The following is a 20,051-nucleotide window of genomic DNA, read 5'->3' on the forward strand; positions in this document are numbered from 1 at the left end:
CATATCCACTGAACCGCGGATCCAATAGTGGCGACGAGTGTCGATTCGAATCTACCTGCAACATAAAAAAATATAGTCGAGGCCAGGAACACGGGTGTCGACCACGAGCAACCGCCCAGCAGTCAGGCAGAGATTGAACTTTGCAGGGGAGGCTGTGGAGAGCCGGGCTTGGTTCCCCAGCCACGACGAGCAGCAAGAGACCGACGACAGGTCCAGCATAGACCCTTCCCGAGCAGCGGCGGCTGGAGCCGACCGACGGCGGAGAGGAAGCCGAGCAGCGTCGACGGGGTAACACAGAGGATGAAGAGCGCAGGGTGCAGCCGGGGGTTGAACACCGAGCGGCGTCGAGAAAAAGAATACAAACCGGAGAGAGAGAGGGTAGAGAAACAGCCGGGTTCTAGGCTGAGCGGCGTCGAAAAATATAAAAAGAAGAACGCGCAGAGCACAGCCAGGGCTCACGGGCTGAACAGGGTCCGCGGGGTGAAGAAAGGGGAGCGCGGGAGACACCATTGAGCTGCGGAGAAGAAGAAAGAGCGCGGGAGACGCCATTTTTAGAAGCCGCAGCGGAGAAGAAGGGCGAGCGCGGGAAGGAAGGAAAGCGCGGGAGACGCCATTTTGTGCCAGCGGAGAAGAAGGGGAAGCGCGGGAGGCGTCATTTTTGACAGTTAACTCACACCCAAGGATGTCGAAGAGTGGCAGTATCTCTACGTTCGACAATGAAGTCGAAGATTGGGCGACATATGTGGAACGTATTGAGGTGTACTGCAGGGCGAATGAAGTGCCAGATGCTAATAAAGCACTAGTTCTGTTAAATTCCATGGGTGCAAAAACTTATGGGTTACTGCGAAATCTAATAACCCCAGAGAAGCCGGTAAAGAAGAATTTTGAAAGCATAGTAGAAATCCTACAGAACCACTTAAACCCCACACCGCTGCTGATAGCAGAACGATTTAAGTTCCATAAAAGGAACCAACACAAAGACGAAAGCAATGCCGAGTACCTAACGGAACTGCGCAAGCTATCGAAACACTGCCAGTCTGGAGCGGGACTAGCAGATACGTTAAGGGACAAGTTTGTGTGTGGGCTACAAGGTGAAGGAACCCAGAAACGGCTTCTATCAGAAAAGGACCTTACGCTGCACAAAGCTTTCAGTATGGCAGTATCACACGAAGCAGCCGCAAGGGGCGCTGCAGAGATACAACGGAAACCGCAAGAATATGGCACCAATGAAATGTCATGGAACAGGGAAGTGCTATCGCTGCGGCAGAACAACACATGACCAGAAAGATTGTTGGGTCAAGGGCCAAGTGTGCAGACAGTGTGGGAAAGCAGGACACATAGCAAGAGTCTGCAGGTCTGGGAAGAAAACCAACAGTAAGAAATCTCCACAGGAGAAGTACAAAAAGGTATACCAGGTGATGGACAGTGGTTCAGACGAACAGAAAAGTGACACAGACTCCGGAATCAAGGAGCTGGGTTGTCTGAAACTACATAAGGTAACAGAAATGGAGGATCACCAGACTATCTGGGTTACACTCAAGATAGACGGAGTCCAAGTGAAAATGGAATTGGACACAGTGTCAGCTCTAACAGTCATAAATCAAAGAGACTACAAGCGGCTATTTTCACACATACCCTTGGAAGCTACAGAAATTGTCTTGAAGACGTATACGGGGCAAAAAGTCTACCCCAAAGGAAAAATAAGGGTGAAAGTGACATATAAAGGCCAGGAAATACCTAAAATGGATATATATGTATTGCCAGATGGAGGACCACCACTGCTAGGACGTGAATGGATCTGGAAGATACAATTAGATTGGCATTCCACACAGGCACTGAAGGTTGAGGCCAAAAGGGATGACGACGTCACACCTGGACGACTGTCAAAAATGCTAACTGACGCAAAAGAAGTGTTCCAGGAGGGACTAGGAACACTAAAAGGAATAAAAGCAACAATTAAAATAGAGGAAAATGCAAGCCCAAAGTTTCTGAAGGCCAGACCAGTGCCTTATGCGATCAGACCAGCTGTTGAAGCAGAGCGGGAAGGGTTGGAACGTTCAGGAGTACTGTCCAAAGTGGACTGGAGCGAGTGGGCTACACCCATCGTTCCTGTAATGAAGAGGTCATTGAGTAATACGCCTGGGGAACAAAAGAAGGTCCGCATCTGTGGGGATTTTAAGGTGACAGTGAACCCAGTCCTTCACACGGTACAATATCCGCTTCCACGAATTGAGGATATTTTCGCCTCGCTATCTGGAGGTAAACGCTTCGCCAAAATTGATCTAGCCCAGGCGTACTTGCAAATGGAGGTAGAGGAAGCTTCGAAACAATACCTTACGATCAACACTCATAAAGGTCTCTATCAATACAACCGGCTGGTGTTTGGAGTAGCCTCGGCTCCGGCTGTCTGGCAAAGGGCGATGGATCAGGTCCTGCAAGGGATTCCAGGGACCCAGTGTTATTTGGACGACATCTTGGTCACGGGCGAAAATGACAGTGATCACCTCGCCAACTTGGAGAAGGTGCTCACCAGATTAAAGGAGTATGGGCTACGAGCTAGTCGCCACAAGTGCGAGTTTTTCCAGAAACAGATCTCGTATTGTGGCCACGTCATCAATGAAGAGGGGTTACATAAGTCCCCTGACAAGATTGAGGCAGTAGTCAAGGCTCCAGCACCGAAAAATGTGTCACAACTGAGGTTGTTCCTCGGGCTGGTAAACTACTACCACAAGTTCTTACCAAATTTGTCTACGGTATTACACCCACTGAACACCCTACTGCAAACAGGGGTACCATGGAAGTGGGATGATGAACGTAGATGAGCTTTCCAGAAGTGTAAAGAATTGATCACATCAAAAGAGGTGTTGGCCCATTTCAACCCAGCACTACCAATTCGTTTGGCATGTGATGCATCACCCTATGGTATTGGAGCGGTGCTGTCGCACAAATTCCCTGACGGGTTGGAGAGGCCAGTAGCCTTTGCGTCTCGGTCACTAACCTCAGCCGAGCGCAACTACACCCAGATTGACAGGGAGGCCCTCAGCCTAGTATGGGGAGTAAAAATATTCAACCACTATCTGCATGGGCAGAAGTTCACCTTGCTGACTGACCACCAACCACTTGTCTCCATCTTTAATCCTAAGAAGGGCGTTCCAGTGATGACTGCACAGTGGTTACAAAGATGGTCCCTGTTTCTAGGGGCGAATCAATATGAAATAGAATATAAAGGCACGAAACAGCATGGGAACGCTGATGGGCTATCGCGCCTGCCACTGCCTACTGTGGAGGAAGCACCAGCAGTGGACCCTATCGAGATATTTTATTCGTCAATAATTGAACGATTGCCAGTAACGAACGCGGATATAGAGAAGGAGACCCACAATGATCCGACGCTGTCTCGGGTATATGAATTGACGGTGAGGGGATGGCCAACTCATGGCGACTCACTGTTGCCAGCATTCTCATCCAGAAGAGAACAGCTGTCAGTATGCCAGGGGACAGTGATGTGTGGACCCAGAGTGGTGATTCCACCCAAGTTAAGGGAGAGAGTGCTAAATGAGTTACATGAAGGTCATCTGGGGGGAATGAAAATGAAAAGCCTTGCTAGGGCTTATGTGTGGTGGCCGGGGTTCGATCAACAAATCGAAGACCTAACTAAGAGCTGCTTAGGATGCCAGAAGGTCCAAAATGCACCACCACATGCCCCTCTACACCCATGGGAGTGGCCCTCCTCTCCATGGCAACGGGTGCATATTGATTTTGCTGGTCCATTCATGTACTCAATGTTCTTAATAGCAGTGGATGCTCATTCAAAGTGGCCTGAGGTGATAAAAATGTCTTCAACCACTACAGAGAAAACGATTGCAGTCCTACGGACCATATTTGCCAGAAACGGTTTGCCAGAGCAGATTTGCTCTGATAATGGACCACAGTTTGTGTCCGACGAGTTCCAAAAATTTATGAGAAGGAATGGGGTAAGGCATTACACACCCGCCCCGTATCCTCCAGCCACAAATGGATTGGCTGAGAGGTTCGTACAAACCTTTAAGAAGGCGATAAAGGCCATGTGCGACGATGAAATTCCACTACAGCATAAGATGGACAATTTCTTATTAGCCTACCGAAACGCGACACATGCAGTTACCAACCAGACCCCGGCCATGATGTTCTTTAACCGAAGGTTGAGATCTCGTCTGGACTTGCTCAGACCAAATATGCGAAGAAATGTTGAGGACAAACAATTCCAGCACATCAATGAGAAGCCGACAAGGAGCTTCAATGTAGGGGAACCAGTCTTGGCCCGTGACTATCGAACAGAGAAATGGCAACCCGGAACGATATGTACAAGGCAGGGGCCATTAATGTACACAGTGGATGTCGGGGAGAACATTGTGAGACGCCACGTCGATCAGATCTTAGCGTCACAGGAACGCGTCAACCCCATGTCTCGAGTACCTGGGGATGAACCCGACATACCGCTAGCATCTACCTCAGACCCAGTAGCAGTGGAACCCGATGAACTACCCGATGAAAAGGGGTCAGAATCGCCTCTGCACCAAGAACAAGAACCTCCGGAAAGGCGCTATCCCGAAAGGGTCAGGAAGCCGCCCCAAAGACTGAATCTATAAATGGACTTTTGTTGTTTAATGTACATGTTGAAATGTCAATTGTTATTTGAATATTAGGGGTACTACTAATCTAAAAGGGGAGGAATTGTAGTGTATGTGTCTTTAAGTCAGAACTACTTTTGCAGCTCCTGTATACTGTAGTACCGGCAGTGACCACACCTGTATATAAGCTTTGCGCATGCCTCTGTACCCCCAGTCTTGAGACTACCCTCCTCCAGTGAAGACCTGTTTATTGTTAATGTACAGCATCCGTGTGATTATTTGATAACAGCATATCCACTGAACCACGGATCCAACACCGGTAGCATCTACCTCAGAACCAGTAGCAGCGGAAACTGATGAAGTAACCGACGAAAGGGGGCCAGAATCGCCTCTGCACCAAGAACAAGAACCTCAGGAAAGGCGCTATCCAGAAAGGATCAGGAAGCCACCCCAAAGACTGAATCTATAAATGGACTATTTCAGTTCAATGTGCATGTTAAAGTGTTAACTGTTATTTGAATGTTATGGGTACTGTTAATCTAAAAGGGGAGGAATTTTAGTGTATGTACCTTTAAGAGAGAACTACTTTTACAGTTCCTGTATACTGTAGTGCCGGCAGTGACCACACCTGTATATAAGCCTTGAGCATGCCTCTGTTCTGTTAGTCTTTAGACTACCCTCCTCCAGTAAACACCTGTTGATTGTTAAGATACAGCCTCCGTCTAGTTATTGGAAAACATCATACTTTAAGAATCACGGATTCAACACTTATCCCAAAGGATAAGCCCATACAGACTGTTAAAGACGGTGGATTAAACCCTGTAGGCAGCATATTAACGGAAGGAGAAGAACATCAATGTGAACTAGCAATAGAGGCCTTCCCAACACAAAATTGCACCACCGATAAGGCTGCAAGAATCTTGGCAGTGGAGGTGATACCCCGGTGGGGGGTCCCCCTAAAAATAGATTCAGGCCAGGGGACCCACTTTACGGGTAGGGTCATGAAGAGGGCATGTTAGTTATTGGGGGTAAAGCAGAGGTTCCACATACCTTACCACCCGCAGAGTTCTGGAATGGTGGAGTGTACGAATAGAACCCTGAAAACAGCTATAGCAAAAGCGATTGCGAGCACGGGTAAGAACTGGCTGGATGTCCTCCCGACCATATTAATGAGGTTGCAACCCCCAACCGGACAATAGGACTGACTCCACATGAATTAATGACCTGGGAATCTATGAGATTACCAGAAGGGGGGATAGAAGGGTGTAGTGAAACAGGGCCGCTGAGGGATAGAATTACACGGTATGTAGCGGAGCTATGTAAACAGCTTCAAGGGATGAAAGTGGAAGTAAAGCAGCAGCAAGAAGTGGCAGATCGACACGGGCGCGGGCCTGAGCCCGAGTCATCGGGCCTCCCAAACGTGGGAGACAGGGTAATGGTAAAAGGGGTGCCATCCAATCCGGGACTGGCATCTCGGTGGTCTGGGCCTTACACGGTCCTAATGACCAGCGATGCGTGTGTGTGTGTGTGGACATACAAAAGGGGGGTAGGTGGAAACATTGGTCCCAGGTTAAGCCGTATGACTCACATTCTGTTTCTACCAACAGGAAAGCTAGCAGCAGATCTCTTAGTTACTTTGTTTCAGATAAACCTATCTCACAATGGCGGCCTGGTGGACAGCCGTGATGGCGATCACCCTCCTGACAATTACGGTAGCGTGGGAGGTGCCCACCATGCACATCGATAAAAGTACTTCTTTGCATCCTGGACAATACATGCAACTGCCACAGGGGGAAAAAGGGGAATGGGTAAAGAAGCCCAATATATGGATCATGGACCAGGTCACCGCATGTACCCATACAACTAAGGTATGGAAAATAAATCCCAAATGTAATATGGGACAAGGATACTGGGACCCTATCTGTGGCAGCAACCATTAACTGTCCGTCCCCGGATAACCAGTCTGATTGGAACGGCCTCCCTGTCCATCACAAAGGGAAAGATCAGGTTATTGCGCCCTGGGCGGTTGGTCATATGAACTTGAGGTCCATCCCGGCAACACGCAAGCAGACTCCTTCAACTCGGTCTAGATCCCTGTTATCAGACCCAGAAGTGACAATTATACAAAACTACAAACTAGTGTGGATACTGATGGAGATATAACGGTCACTGGCACATAAGATGATGCTGGACTTGGACATTAGTCATACTCCTCCTGCTCGCCGCACAAGGGGCAGCGTGGAAAAATTACGGGTGTGGTCATCAGTACCGTCAACATTACAGCAGAGTGGACTAAATTACCCCCATTCATTTGGAAACCAGGACTTGAGGGACAATATTGCCAAGAATTGTGTACCGATGTTCTTAAGCGGTTGGGATGTACTGATATAAGATGCTTTGATTTAACAACATGTGGATATCAAAAGCAGTCACGATGTCCCACCATGGTGCCATCTCCAACGGATGGCATGATCAGGGTTGGGGGCCCGAAGGCACTGTTACATGATGTAACTATACAACACCAGGTTATAGTCCAACAGCTTTATTTGAAATCACAAGCTTTCGGAGTGCTGCTCCTTCATCAGGTGAAGGTCACCTGATGAAGGAGCAGCGCTCCGAAAGCTTGTGATTTCAAATAAAGCTGTTGGACTATAACCTGGTGTTGTGTGACTTCCCACATTTGTCCACCCCAGTCCAACACCAGCATCTCCACATCACGATGTAACTATCGTCACTTTAGAAGTGACCTATAACCTGAGCAGTATAGTGCTGGCATTGGAGGCCAATTGTGGTGATTGCTCAGCATCAATTACTTGGGCGAAGCATAAATTGCAGCGATTACTTAGTGATTATAAGGACCACATGGCCCCCGAAGTAGGGGCCTCCAAGGGGCGGCGGAGATGTATATTAGGGGAAGTGGGGGGCTTGTTTGGAAGTACCAACTCGGTCCTAAATTCATGGCAAATCACAGGCCTGGATAGCTATGCCTCCTGGGTGGCGCAGGAAAGCGCCAAGGGCCTGCAGTTCACAGCTCAGGGAACGGAGTATGCGCTTACGGCAGTAGAAGTGCAGGGAACCGGGTTACAGAGAGGTATAGAGGTCCTAGGGAAAGCTGTAATAAAGACGACTGATTTACAGTCCAAGGGCCGAGCATGTGACATGCTGGCTCGGGACTTGATTGACAGCGTTGAATCAGATATTGAAGACATCAGGTTTGGGACGGTGCCCCAGCATGTGCAGAAGGAAGTCAGCAGTCTCAATCTGATTAACTGGGAGGAAGATAGACAGGAGCTCTTGGTAACCCGACCAGGTGGTGCGGGGGCTGTGGATGCATTTAGATTTCTAATGATGGTGCCACAGGGACACAAGAATGGGACATATCAGGGGGGATGTAAAGTAGAGTCTCTGGGAGTGGTCAGAGGCGAATCGGCATACCGGGTGGGTACCCGCGGATACATAGCACATGGCAAGAATGGCACCCTGCACTGAGTTGGAGCACTACATAGTGTGTACCTGTAACACCCTGAAATTGATAGATGAGAGCTCAGCAGTGGTGGTGATGGTAGAGGCTCTGGAAGGAGCCTTTAGGGTGATTCAGGCATCTCCGACTCAGTGGTGTTTTCTGACCGACGCGAAGAACTACCTCTACGGAAGATTGGTATGTGCAAATAATCATACGTTTCGCCTACAAGTTTCAGACTCTCTCACCTTGGGAGATTTCCATCTACCAGGCAGAACCCTCGCTGGCCTGGTCTTCAGCCCATGGTGGAATGATGAGTTGAGTGTGGATGATACACCAGGGAGGGCCGCTAGGGTGGCAGTGGAACCGGTCTTGAATGCCACAATGGAATACATTGCACGGAGTAAACGGGCCCTCATGGGGAAGAGTGGAGGTGGACTTGACCAAAAGAACAACTAGAAGGCTGGCAGCTAAAAGGCAGGGAGCTTCAGCCATAGACCCAGAAGGAGAGGGCCAAAGACAGCCTAACTGGTGGGACATAGGTAGAATGGCAGCCGCCATCACCTCCACGCTCGTCCTTATCTTCAGTATAATGTATCTGTTGCTATTAAAAACGGATGATTTCCCAAATGGTCCAAATGGTGAAGATGTCAAATAGGGGATAAGCCCCAGTGTCAGTAGCCAAGGTGCCACTCTCAGAGACTGGCGAAAAGTGGGACGCGTATGCTATATAAATCTGGCAGACTGGGTCCCAAGTACAGCCAATGTCACTAGGACATTGGTGAGGCTGTAAGAGGACCATGTAATTGATGGATTTGACACTTGCGGGAGTCCAGTTGGATCCCTGAACAATCCAGCAGGTAGAGAATTCAGGGATTTAGGTATGTCCTACCTGGATCAGATGAGGTCTGACCAGGAGCCAATAGGAGGGAGTGATAGGGTAACCTGTAGGTTTGGATAACCTTTAAATGTGTATTATAGTTGCGTTAGAAGCTATACTATTAAAATGTAACTGTAACTGCAAGGTATGAGGGGAAGCTTGACCAAAACCAGACCAAAGCGCAGCGTCAGCATTTAACAGTAGCAGTAGTTGTAATAAAGTTTATCCACGAAACCTTGAATCAGGAACAATGAACAAAGATAATGGTAACTGGAGACTGGATAAGATAAACAAAACTGCAGAAAGGCAGCTGTAAGGACCTTGGGTCCGGGACAGTTGAGATAGCGGAAAGCATCTGCCAAAGCCTACGTAACCAGTAATTAACGGTTGAACAATTATCGGTAGCAGATTGATTATGTATAAATATACTGCGACAACCATTGTAAATTTGAGAGACTTCGGTACACTGAAGACTCTCCCCTGCATGCTTGTAATAAAATTTCTCTCATACCACAGCCTACCCGTGACTCCGAGTGGTTTCTATCCACAACAAGGAGGAAGTGGGATGTGAGAAGGAAGATAATTTATGAGGATCTTGTATCTTTTCAGCCCCACCACTGGCCAATGGCTCAGCCATGCCTCTACCAAGAATGGCCTGCACTGTCTCCTCCAAGGGGGTGAGGTGAGGCTGGGAATGGGGTGTGTGCCTCGTGATTGGTACAGACTGTTGCTAGGTGAGTGATTGGCAGTGGTGGGGGGGAGTCGTGCATTGAGCAGTGTGTGAGGCTAGTGGTGCAGTTGGTAGGTGACGGCTTTTGAAGAGGCATTCACTGACCTTGACCAGTGGTCTGAGGTCATGAAGCTTCTTTGGGCACTGTGTTGTGTATGTAATATGTGTGCTACTTTGAACCTATGGACAGGACTGCACTACTTGTTGGGCGTAGTGATACGCAGTACCACTCCTGGCCATAGGGGTATAAATAGTACTGTGGGTACTGATTCCCCTCAGTTCCCGCCTGTGGGTATGAAGTAAAGACCTATGTGCAGTCCCTACCTCCAACCAGTAAAGGCCTGTTTGAGTTATACGTTTAAGTCTTTGTGTTAATTGTTCAATACAATACACATACTTAACACTGGCGACGAGTCAGGCTCTTACCCTGCGGCAGTTATTCCAGGCGGCTTCGTCCAAAGACAGGACGTTGAAGAGAGGTTTCAATCCTCAACACCCCACTCAAAACTGAAGGGCAGCAGAAATCCTGACAGCTTCCAGCGACTGGAAGAGACAGGCATTAGGACCCTGAAGCCTCCATCAGCTTGTGAACCGGAGTAAAGACAGGACTGGGGAAGAGAGAGAGGTAGGGCGATAGCGATCGGCAGATAAGGGCCGGGCCGCTTTGAAGTGAGGGGCGCAGCCGGGCCAGCGATCGGGACCAAAGATAAGAGCCGCACTCGGACTGAAAGGCGCGGCGGCTGCAGAAGCTCAAGGTGCGAGAGTCGCGGTGCACAGCGCGGGCTATCGATCGCGGCGAAGATAAGGGCCGCACTCGAGGGCTGAAGGGAGACGGCGTCGGGGGACGGGTGAAGACCGCCAAGCGCGGGAAAACCGCCATTTTGTGGGCGGAGGACGACGGCAAGAGCGGGAAGCCGCCATCTTTGATAACAAGTAAAGAAAATAAAATCTGAGAAATTGCAAATCTACAATGCCTAAACACGGGAATATTAGCACCTTTGATAGTGACCTCGAAGATTGGGCCATATATGTTGAAAGAGTAAAAAATTATTGTAAGGCCAATAAAATTCGTGACCAAGATAAAGCTCTAACATTATTAAATTTAATGGGTGCGAAGACGTACGGGCAATTGAAACACCTGTTATCACCAGATGAACCGGCGGATAAGACGTTCGATGAGATTGTTACTGTCCTGAAAGATCATCTAAACCCCACGCCGCTGATGCTAGCGGAACGATTTAAATTTTATGACAGAAGGCAGCTACAGCATGAAAGCAATGCTGATTATTTGCTGGAATTGCGTAAATTAGCGAAATATTGCCAGTTTGGAACGAGACTGACAGAGGCACTTCGAGACAAATTTGTGTGTGGTTTATTTAAACAGGATACACAAAAGCGACTGCTCGAGGAGAATGAGCTGACGCTTGAGAAGGCGGTCACTATGGCAGCAGCACACGAAGCCGCAGCGAGAGGCACGGCAGTAATGCAGCTACGGTCACCGGAGCTCAGTGCACACAAATTGGGTGTGAGTTCTGGCAAATGTTATCGTTGTGGAAAGACAACGCATGATCAGAACCAGTGTTGGTTTAAAAACCAAGAATGTAGAACTTGTGGTAGGCTTGGACATATAGCTAGAGTATGCAGGTCAGGGAAGAAGACCAGCAACAAGAAGTCACCGCAAGGAAAATACGCAAAGGTACACAAGGTGACCGAACAGGAGTCCGATTCAGATGCTAGCAGTAATGAACTGGCTAGCTTAAGCTGTAATGAACTGGCTAGCTTAAGAGTACTCAACGCTGGTAAGGGTGCAGACCTCCAGACAATTTGGGTCACTCTTCAGATAGAAGGAGTCCAAGTAAAACTGGAATTGGACACTGGATCGGCATTGACGGTCATAAATAAGAAAGATTACGGAAAGTTATTCCAACATATTCCCCTACAGGATACGGGGATTATATTGAAAACATACAGGGGGCAAAGAGTGTACCCCATCGGGAAAATAGAGGTTGCAGTGGTCCACAAGGGCGAAGACAGTCAAATAATGGACTTATATGTGATATCTGAAGGAGGTCCTCCACTACTAGGACGGGAGTGGATTAGGAAAATGAATATGGACTGGCATTTCCTACAAACAATAACGAGTGAGAACTCGGTGAAGATAGTCGGCCCAGACTCTGGAACGGATGATGGTAAGCCCAACTCAGGTGCAAAAGACAAAGTTTCAGCACAGAATTCCACTGAGCAACAACAACATAGTTTAACTGTGGATTCTGAGTCTGGCAAGTCTACTGATGTGCCCATTTCTGAGGGACACCGGGCTCGAACTCAACTCCATTTCAAACTACAACAGCAATTAGAACAAATGCTTCGCCGTTTTGAGCAAGAGTTGAATGCAACGAAAGAGTTCTTTGATATAGAGTTGGAGAATCTGGAAAGACAACAGAAGCAGCTGATGGAGAAAATGGAGCAGGAGCACACAAAACGTCTGATGTCAGAGGAGTTAACGGTCAGCCAACTCCTGCATATGCTGAAGGACAGGACTCTGAAATGGGAAAAACTTGAACATGAACTTCAATATTCAAACGAAAGGGGTTCGGAGCTCTCAAAGGTTATTGGAAGAGCTGAGGTGGCAACACAGACTGAGATGACTGCAACAGAGCAGCCCTTGGATGCCAAAATTACGCTGACTCACGTCAACATAGAACAACAGACCGCTGAAACAGCTGCTCCGGTAGAGGGATTGCATAGTCCGATCAATCAATCTCCAAAGGAAGTTGAAGTATTAAAATCACAAATGAGGTCACTAGTAAACGACTTGCTGAAAGCCCAGAAAAAGCTGGATGCAGAGGTACACATGAAGAAGTCTCTTCAGGAAAGATGTCTGGATTTGGAACAAGAGCTGGCTAACGTCCAGCTGGGTATGGAGGAAATAGACGACCCTCTCACTGGTCTAGCTCAGGACGACACCGAATATTACGATGTCCTGTCCTGCCCAGCTTGTAACTTCGACTCCCAAAGTGCAGAAATCATGGAGGAGCACCAAAAGTCTACGGAACATCGGGAGAAGCTGGCTCTATGACGGAAACAGGAGGACGAGAAGGAGGAACTGCGCATGCAGCTGGCAGCTGTGGCAGCTGACAATGGAGCCCAGAGAGTCTCCAAGAAGCAGAAAAGGAAAAGTAAAAACAGAAGATGACCCATCTGAACCATTATCACCTCTACCAGATCACACACGTGGTCCCTCCGAACGGAGCCAATTCAGTTCGGAAGTTCAAACTGTTAAATCCATGGAAGGACTATTGAATGAGTCACTCCAGCAACGTGAACCGACTACACCACAGAGATTGAATCTGTGAACTGTTTTCCGCAGAGACTGAATCTGTGATCTGTTTTGACATGAAGTTATCTATGTATCTATGTTATTCTGTTATGTAAACCTGAAGTTATATATGTATATATGTTATTACGTTATGTTAAATGGGGAGATGACTGTAAAGCTAGGAAGGGAGGAATGTTGTGTATGTAATATGTGTGCTACTTTGAACCTATGGACAGGACTGCACTACTTGTTGGGCGTAGTGATACGCAGTACCACTCCTGGCCATAGGGGTATAAATAGTACTGTGGGTACTGATCCCCCTCAGTTCCCGCCTGTGGGTATGAAGTAAAGACCTATGTGCAGTCCCTACCTCCAACCAGTAAAGGCCTGTTTGAGTTATACGTTTAAGTCTTTGTGTTAATTGTTCAATACAATACACATACTTAACACACTGGATCAAGGTGGTGGGGGCGACACTGCTGGCAGTGACGGCCTTGGTAATGTACTCCCACATTGTTCCTTCATGAAGGCCTCCTGGCCCCTGTGGGTAAAATACCTCGCTTCCAGTATCGAGCCCCTGCACAAAGGTGGAGTGCTGTGTGTGAGACCCTGGGTGCCCCTTCCCTGGCTTGCTGAGACATTTGTGTGAGTGCTGAAGCACCTTTACCATTTTTTTACGTCCGGAAGGGAATTCAACTTTAAGAGCTGAAGGCTCCCATTCGAGAATTATTTTTAATTTTTTTTCAGAAGACTGTTGAGCTGTAAGGGCTAAAAACTGCCTATTTTTAAATGATTTTTATTTTTTAATTTTAGAACACATTTCCCCTTTTATGGGATCGACACTGCTTTCTAAAATGGCAGCCTTGCTTTAAGAGAATGCTGCCTGGCTCCAGGGATGCTACATTGGGCCTCCTGCTGAAAGTACCACTGGAAAAACAGTCTTGCACTCCAGGTTTTGCGCCGCGTTAATTTAAATTAGCGGGCAGCACCAAAATACTGGTGCGGCCCACGCTGTTATTTCGGGCAGCCATTAACTTCGGTCGATGGTGCCAGCGGCAGGTTTCCGGCCCACTCCAATTTCTGGGCTGGTATGTCTAGTGGCAAAAAATTGTACGTCTTACTGTTGTTTGAGTCCTTGCTTAGCACCAAGCAAAGGGACACAGTGGGGGGGGGGGGGCGTGAAATTGGCCTACATCAGTACCGCAAATCGGTCTCACACATAAAAGAATGTTGTGCAAGGAGCTGCCAGTTTGCCGTGAGCCCATTCGCGTTCCTGCCGCTGACCCATTTCAACCCCCCAACCATATAGTTGAAAGCAGTGGCCTCCCTATCTCTGTAACCTGCTCCAGCCCTACAACCCTCTGAGAACTCTGTGTTATTCCAATTCTGGCATCTTGTCCATCCCTGATTTTCTTCACTTCAAATTGCCAGCCGTGCCTTCAGCCATCTAGGCCCCTAAGCTCCGGAATTCCCTCTCGAATGCTCTCCACCTCCCTCCTCCTGTAAGACGCTCCTTAATACCGACCTCTTTGACCAAGCTTTTGGTCATCTGTCCTAATATCGCCTTCTGTGGCTCGCTGTCAAATTGTGCTTGATAATGCTCCTGTGAAGCGCCCGGGACGTTTTCACAGTATCACAGTATCACAGAATCTACAGTGCAGATAGAGGCCATTTCGGCCCATCGAGCCTGCACCGACACATATCCCACCCTATCCCCGTAACCCCACGTATTTAATCCCCTAACACTAAGGGTCAATTTATCATAGCCAAATCAACCTAACCTGCACATCTTTGGACTAAGTTAAAGGCGCTATATAAATGCATGTTGCAGTTGTTGTAGCCACACTGCAGTTTCTGCATCTGAGATGTACTTGCATATTGTTGACTGGCCACCAGATGGCGTCCTGATGGGAGCAAGCTCATTGTAGCAATTACACTTCTCTTGTATTGTTTCAGTTATTGGCCCAGAACTTCGGGTCTCCACTGGTGAGTACGCACGGGGTGCTCACCCGTAGGCCCAATGGAAGCGCCGGTTTCCTGCATGCACTGCGCATGCGCGGGAAACCGGCACTTCCGTTCCCCTGAAAGAAGGGGTTCAGAGTTCAAACGCGTGCGCGGGAGAGGCTGGGCGTGCGCATCGAACTTACGGGGTTTTTTTGCAGGTTTTCCTGGGAGGGTAAGTCTCCAGAAGTTAGACATTTAAAAAGCAGTCGCAAGGCCTGCTTAATAAGAACATAAGAAATAAGAGCAGGAGTAGGCCATTCGACCCCTCGAGCCTGCTCCACCATTCAATAAGATCATGGCTGATCTTCTACCTCAACTCCACTTTCCCGCACTAGCCCCATATCCCTTGATTCCCTTAATATCCAAAAATCTATCGATCTCTGTCTTGAATATACTCAACGACTGAGCCTCCACAGCCCTATGGGGTAGAGAATTCCAAAGAATCACCACCCTCTGAGCAGTAATCCAGAGTCAGAGAAACTGAATTCAAATTGAGAACTGTGACTGAAGTAAAAAATGCCGTATAGGAACGTATCTTATTTATATTATCTGATATTTTGGCTCTGCATTTTGAATTGGTGGGTTTTCAGAGGTGCCAGTTTTCCCAGAAGGCCATGCAGCGGCAAGATAGCGGCGCTCATTGTTGGCAACAAGTGAAGGGGCTGAGCAATCGCACAGAGGCAGCAGGGAATGCAGGGAGGTGAGACAGGAGTTGTGACTGTCCGCAGGGAACGCAGGGAGGTGAGACAGGAGCTGTGACTGTCCGCAGGGAACAGAGGGAGGTGAGACAGGAGCTGTGACTGTCCGCAGGGAACAGAGGGAGGTGAGGCAGGAGCTGTGACTGTCCGCAGGGAACGCAGGGAGGTTAGACAGGAGCTGTGACTGTCCGTAGGGAACAGAGGGAGGTGAGACAGGAGCTGTGACTGTCCGCAGGGAACAGAGGGAGGTGAGACAGGAGCTGTGACTGTCCACAGGGAATGCAGGGAGGTGAGACAGGAGCTGTGACTGTCCGCAGGGAATGCAGGGAGGTGAGACAGGAGCTGTGACTGTCCGCAGGGAACGCAGGGAGGTGAGACAGGAGCTGTGACTGTCCGCAGGGAACAGAGGGAGGTGAGACAGGAGCTGTGACTGTCCGCAGGGAATGCAGGGAGGTGAGACAGGAGCTGTGACTGTCCGCAGGGAACAGAGGGAGGTGAGACAGGAGCTGTGACTGTCCGCAGGGAACAGATGGAGGTGAGACAGGAGCTGTGACTGTCCGCAGGGAACGCAGGGAGGTGAGACAGGAGCTGTGACTGTCCGCAGGGAACGCAGGGAGGTTAGACAGGAGCTGTGACTGTCCGCAGGGAACAGAGGGAGGTGAGACAGGAGCTGTGACTGTCCGCAGGGAACGCAGGGAGGTGAGACAGGAGCTGTGACTGTCCGCAGGGAACAGAGGGAGGTGAGACAGGAGCTGTGACTGTCCGCAGGTGTGGTGTATGTAACCGTTCCACCTTTAAGAGAACTATTTTAAGAGTTGCACTACTTTATCTTGGCTGCTGTATACTGTAATACCGGTGGTGACCACACCGGTATATAAGTGCTGTGTAAGGATTTATTGGGCAGTTCCACCCTGACCTTCGACTAGTAAAGACCTGTTAAATTTGACTCTTGTGGTCTGTGTAGTAATTTTCAATATAACACACAGACTTAACAGTGGAGACGAGGACGATCTTACCCTGCGGCAGAGATACATCCAAGGCAGTTTAACGGACGTTGAGAGGAGGCATCCGCCCTCATCATCCTGCTGAGAAAAGACGCGGGTTTGAAGAGCAAAGGAAGAATTCTGACACGAAGCCTTCCATCAGCAACAGGCAGTGATCATCCCTTCTATAACGGTGGTGGGTAAGCCGATCAGCGACGAGCAGCAAGTCGGCCACGTTGGCTGTGAAGTAGGGGAGGGAAAAACGGAGGATATAAGGGCGGAGAACTCGACCACGGCCGGGGAAAAGAGTCGGACAGAAGTCGGGGCCAGAGGCGCTGAGACTGGGGCAGCGTAAGGCACGGGAGCCGCGGTGAATGCAAACGCAGCCGGTGTAAAAGACCGGGCTGCAAGCAGGCTGGGAGACGCAACAGCGTCGAGAGAGAGCTCGACCGCGACCGGTGAGCAAGGCCGGGCAGCTACCGAGGCCGCGAGGCGCAGCGACCGGGACAGCGTAAGGCGCGGGAGAAATTTTTTTTTAAAAAACGCGGAGAACTCAGCCACAGCCGGGGGAAAGGACCGGACTGCAAGAGGGGCTGGGAGGCACGATTTGAGAACCGCTGGGGAGGGCGAACGCAGCAATATGGCAATCGCCATTACAGCCAGCGGGGAAGAAAGGCAAACGCGGGAAGCCGCCATTTTCGTAGGCGGGGGAAGAAGACAAGCGCGGGAAACCGCCATTTTGTAAAAGAAAAAAAAAATTCTTTTTGTTTCTCAAGAAGAATGCGAGGATGCCTAAGCGTGGTAACATCAACGATTTCGATCCCGATGTTGAAGATTGGGCCACGTATGTAGAACGCATAGAGATTTATCGTAAGGCAAATAAAATATCAAATAAAGATAAAGCACTAACCTTACTAAACTCAATGGGTGCGAAGACATACGGGCTATTGAAGCATCTTCTATCACCAGCTAAACCGGCGGATCAGACTTTCGCTAATATTGTTGCTGTCCTGAGAAATCATTTGAACCCGACACCGCTGATGTTAGCGGAACGATTTAAATTTTATGCGAGAACGCAACGGGAAGAGGAAAGCAACGCGGAGTATTTAATTGAACTGCGTAAGCTAGCGAAATACTGTCAGTTTGGGGAAAGACTGACAGAGGCACTGAGAGACAAATTCGTGTGTGGATTGTCGAAAGAAGGAACACAAAAGCGGCTACTTGAAGAGAATGATCTTACACTTGATAAGGCTGTCACTATTGCAGCATCGCACGAAGCCGCAGCGAGAGGCACTGCGGAAATGCAGCTGAAGGCAGCGGTACTCAGCGTAGATCAAATGGCTTTGGGTACAACGAAATGTTATTGTTGTGGGAAGACAACACACGATCAGAACAAATGCTGGTTTAAAAACCAGGAATGTAGAAAATGTGGCAAGCTTGGTCACATAGCTAAAGTATGCCGGTCAGGAAAGAAGACCAGCAACAAAAAGTCACCGCAGGAAAAGTGCAGAAAGGTACATAAGGTGGCTGAGAAGAGTTCGGATGAACAGAATTCGGATTCAGACTCCAACAGCAAGGAACTGGGTAGTCTGAGAATTCACAATGTGAGTAAGGAAGCTGACCTACAAACTATCTGGGTCACACTTCAGATAGCAGGAGTCCAAGTGAAGATGGAATTGGACACCGGATCGGCGTTGAGGGTCATGAATAAGCAAGATTACAAAAGGTTATTCACACATATTCCCCTACGGGATACGGAGATAGTATTGCAGACATACATGGGGCAAAGAGTATACCCCATCGGAAAGATAAAAGTCAAGTTGGTACACCAGGGCAAAGAACACCAAGGAATGGACATATATGTACTACCTGAGGGAGGTCCACCACTTCTGGGACGGGAGTGGATCAGGAAAATAAATATGGACTGGCACTCCCTAAAAGCAATAACGGTAGATTCTGGAAAAAAAAAGATGTTAAACCTGAACGATTGTCCAGAATATTGGATGAGGGCATATGCAGCAGTGACAGTGACAAAGCAGAGAGTGAGAACTCGGTGAAGACAATCAGCTCAGACTCTGGAACTGATGATGGTAAGACCAGCCCATGTGCAAAAGACAAGTCTAAAATGGACTTGCAGACTAATGATGGGAAAACGAAGGAGTGCATAAATGCTTCAGAAGAGAACAAAGTATCAGAACAGAATTCCACTGAACAACAACAACATAGTTTGACAGAGAATTCTGAGTCTGTCCAGTCTACAGACCTGCACATTTCTGAGGAACACCGGGCTCGAACTCAACTCAATTTCAAACTACAACAGCAATTAGAACAAATGATTCGCCGTTTTGAGCAAGAGATGAATGCAAAGAAAAAGTTCTTTGACACAGAGTGGGAGAATCTGGAAAGACAGCAGAAGCAGCTGATTGAGAAAATGGAACAGGAACACACAAACCGTCTGCGCGATGAGGCCAAACGAATCAAAGCTGAACAAGAAAGGGAATATGTCAAATTCATCGATCAGTTGAAAGCTAAGAAGAAAGAGCACCCTTTTGTGAGCAGTGTCAGCAGTAATAAGACACTCAGGGAATTGGTGGCAGAGGCAAAAGCTGAAGTGATGGAGGAAATAGAAGACAATAGAGAAGAAGCAGAAGATGATGACTCATCTGAACCATTATCACCCCTACCAGGTCACGCACGTGGTCCCTCCGAACTGAGCCAAATCAGTCTGGAAGTAGAAAAACTTCCCAAGGTACTCGAGCCTGTAGAAGTCAGCAATGCTGGTTCTGAAGATACGAAAGTTCAAGCTGTTAAGTCCAGTGAAGGACTATTAGATGAGTCACCCCAGCAACGAGAACCTACTACACCACCGAAAACTACTACACCACCGAGGCGTTATTTGGACCGAGTCAGGAGGCCTCCTCAGAGACTGAATCTGTGAACTGTTTTTACATGAAGTTGTGTATATATGTTAGTATGTTATGTTTAATGGGGAATATATACTGTTAAGCTAAAAAGGGAGGATTGTGGTGTATGTAACCGTTCCACCTTTAAGAGAACTATTTTAAGAGTTGCACTACTTTATCTTGGCTGCTGTATACTGTAATACCGGTGGTGACCACACCGGTATATAAGTGCTGTGTAAAGATTTATTGGGCAGTTCCGCCCTGACCTTCGACTAGTAAAGATCAGTTAAATTTGACTCTTGTGGTCTGTGTAGTAATTCTCAATATAACACACAGACTTAACAGCAGGGAACAGAGGGAGGTGAGACAGGAGCTGTGACTGTCCGCAGGGAATGCAGGGAGGTGAGACAGGAACTGTGACTGTCCGCAGGGAACGCAGGGAGGTGAGACAGGAGCTGTGACTG

The sequence above is a fragment of the Somniosus microcephalus genome, chromosome 3 (genome assembly GCF_052327205.1).
Source record: "Somniosus microcephalus isolate GS21.2 chromosome 3, FLI_Smic_1.0, whole genome shotgun sequence".
NCBI classification, from domain to species: Eukaryota; Metazoa; Chordata; class Chondrichthyes; order Squaliformes; family Somniosidae; genus Somniosus; species Somniosus microcephalus.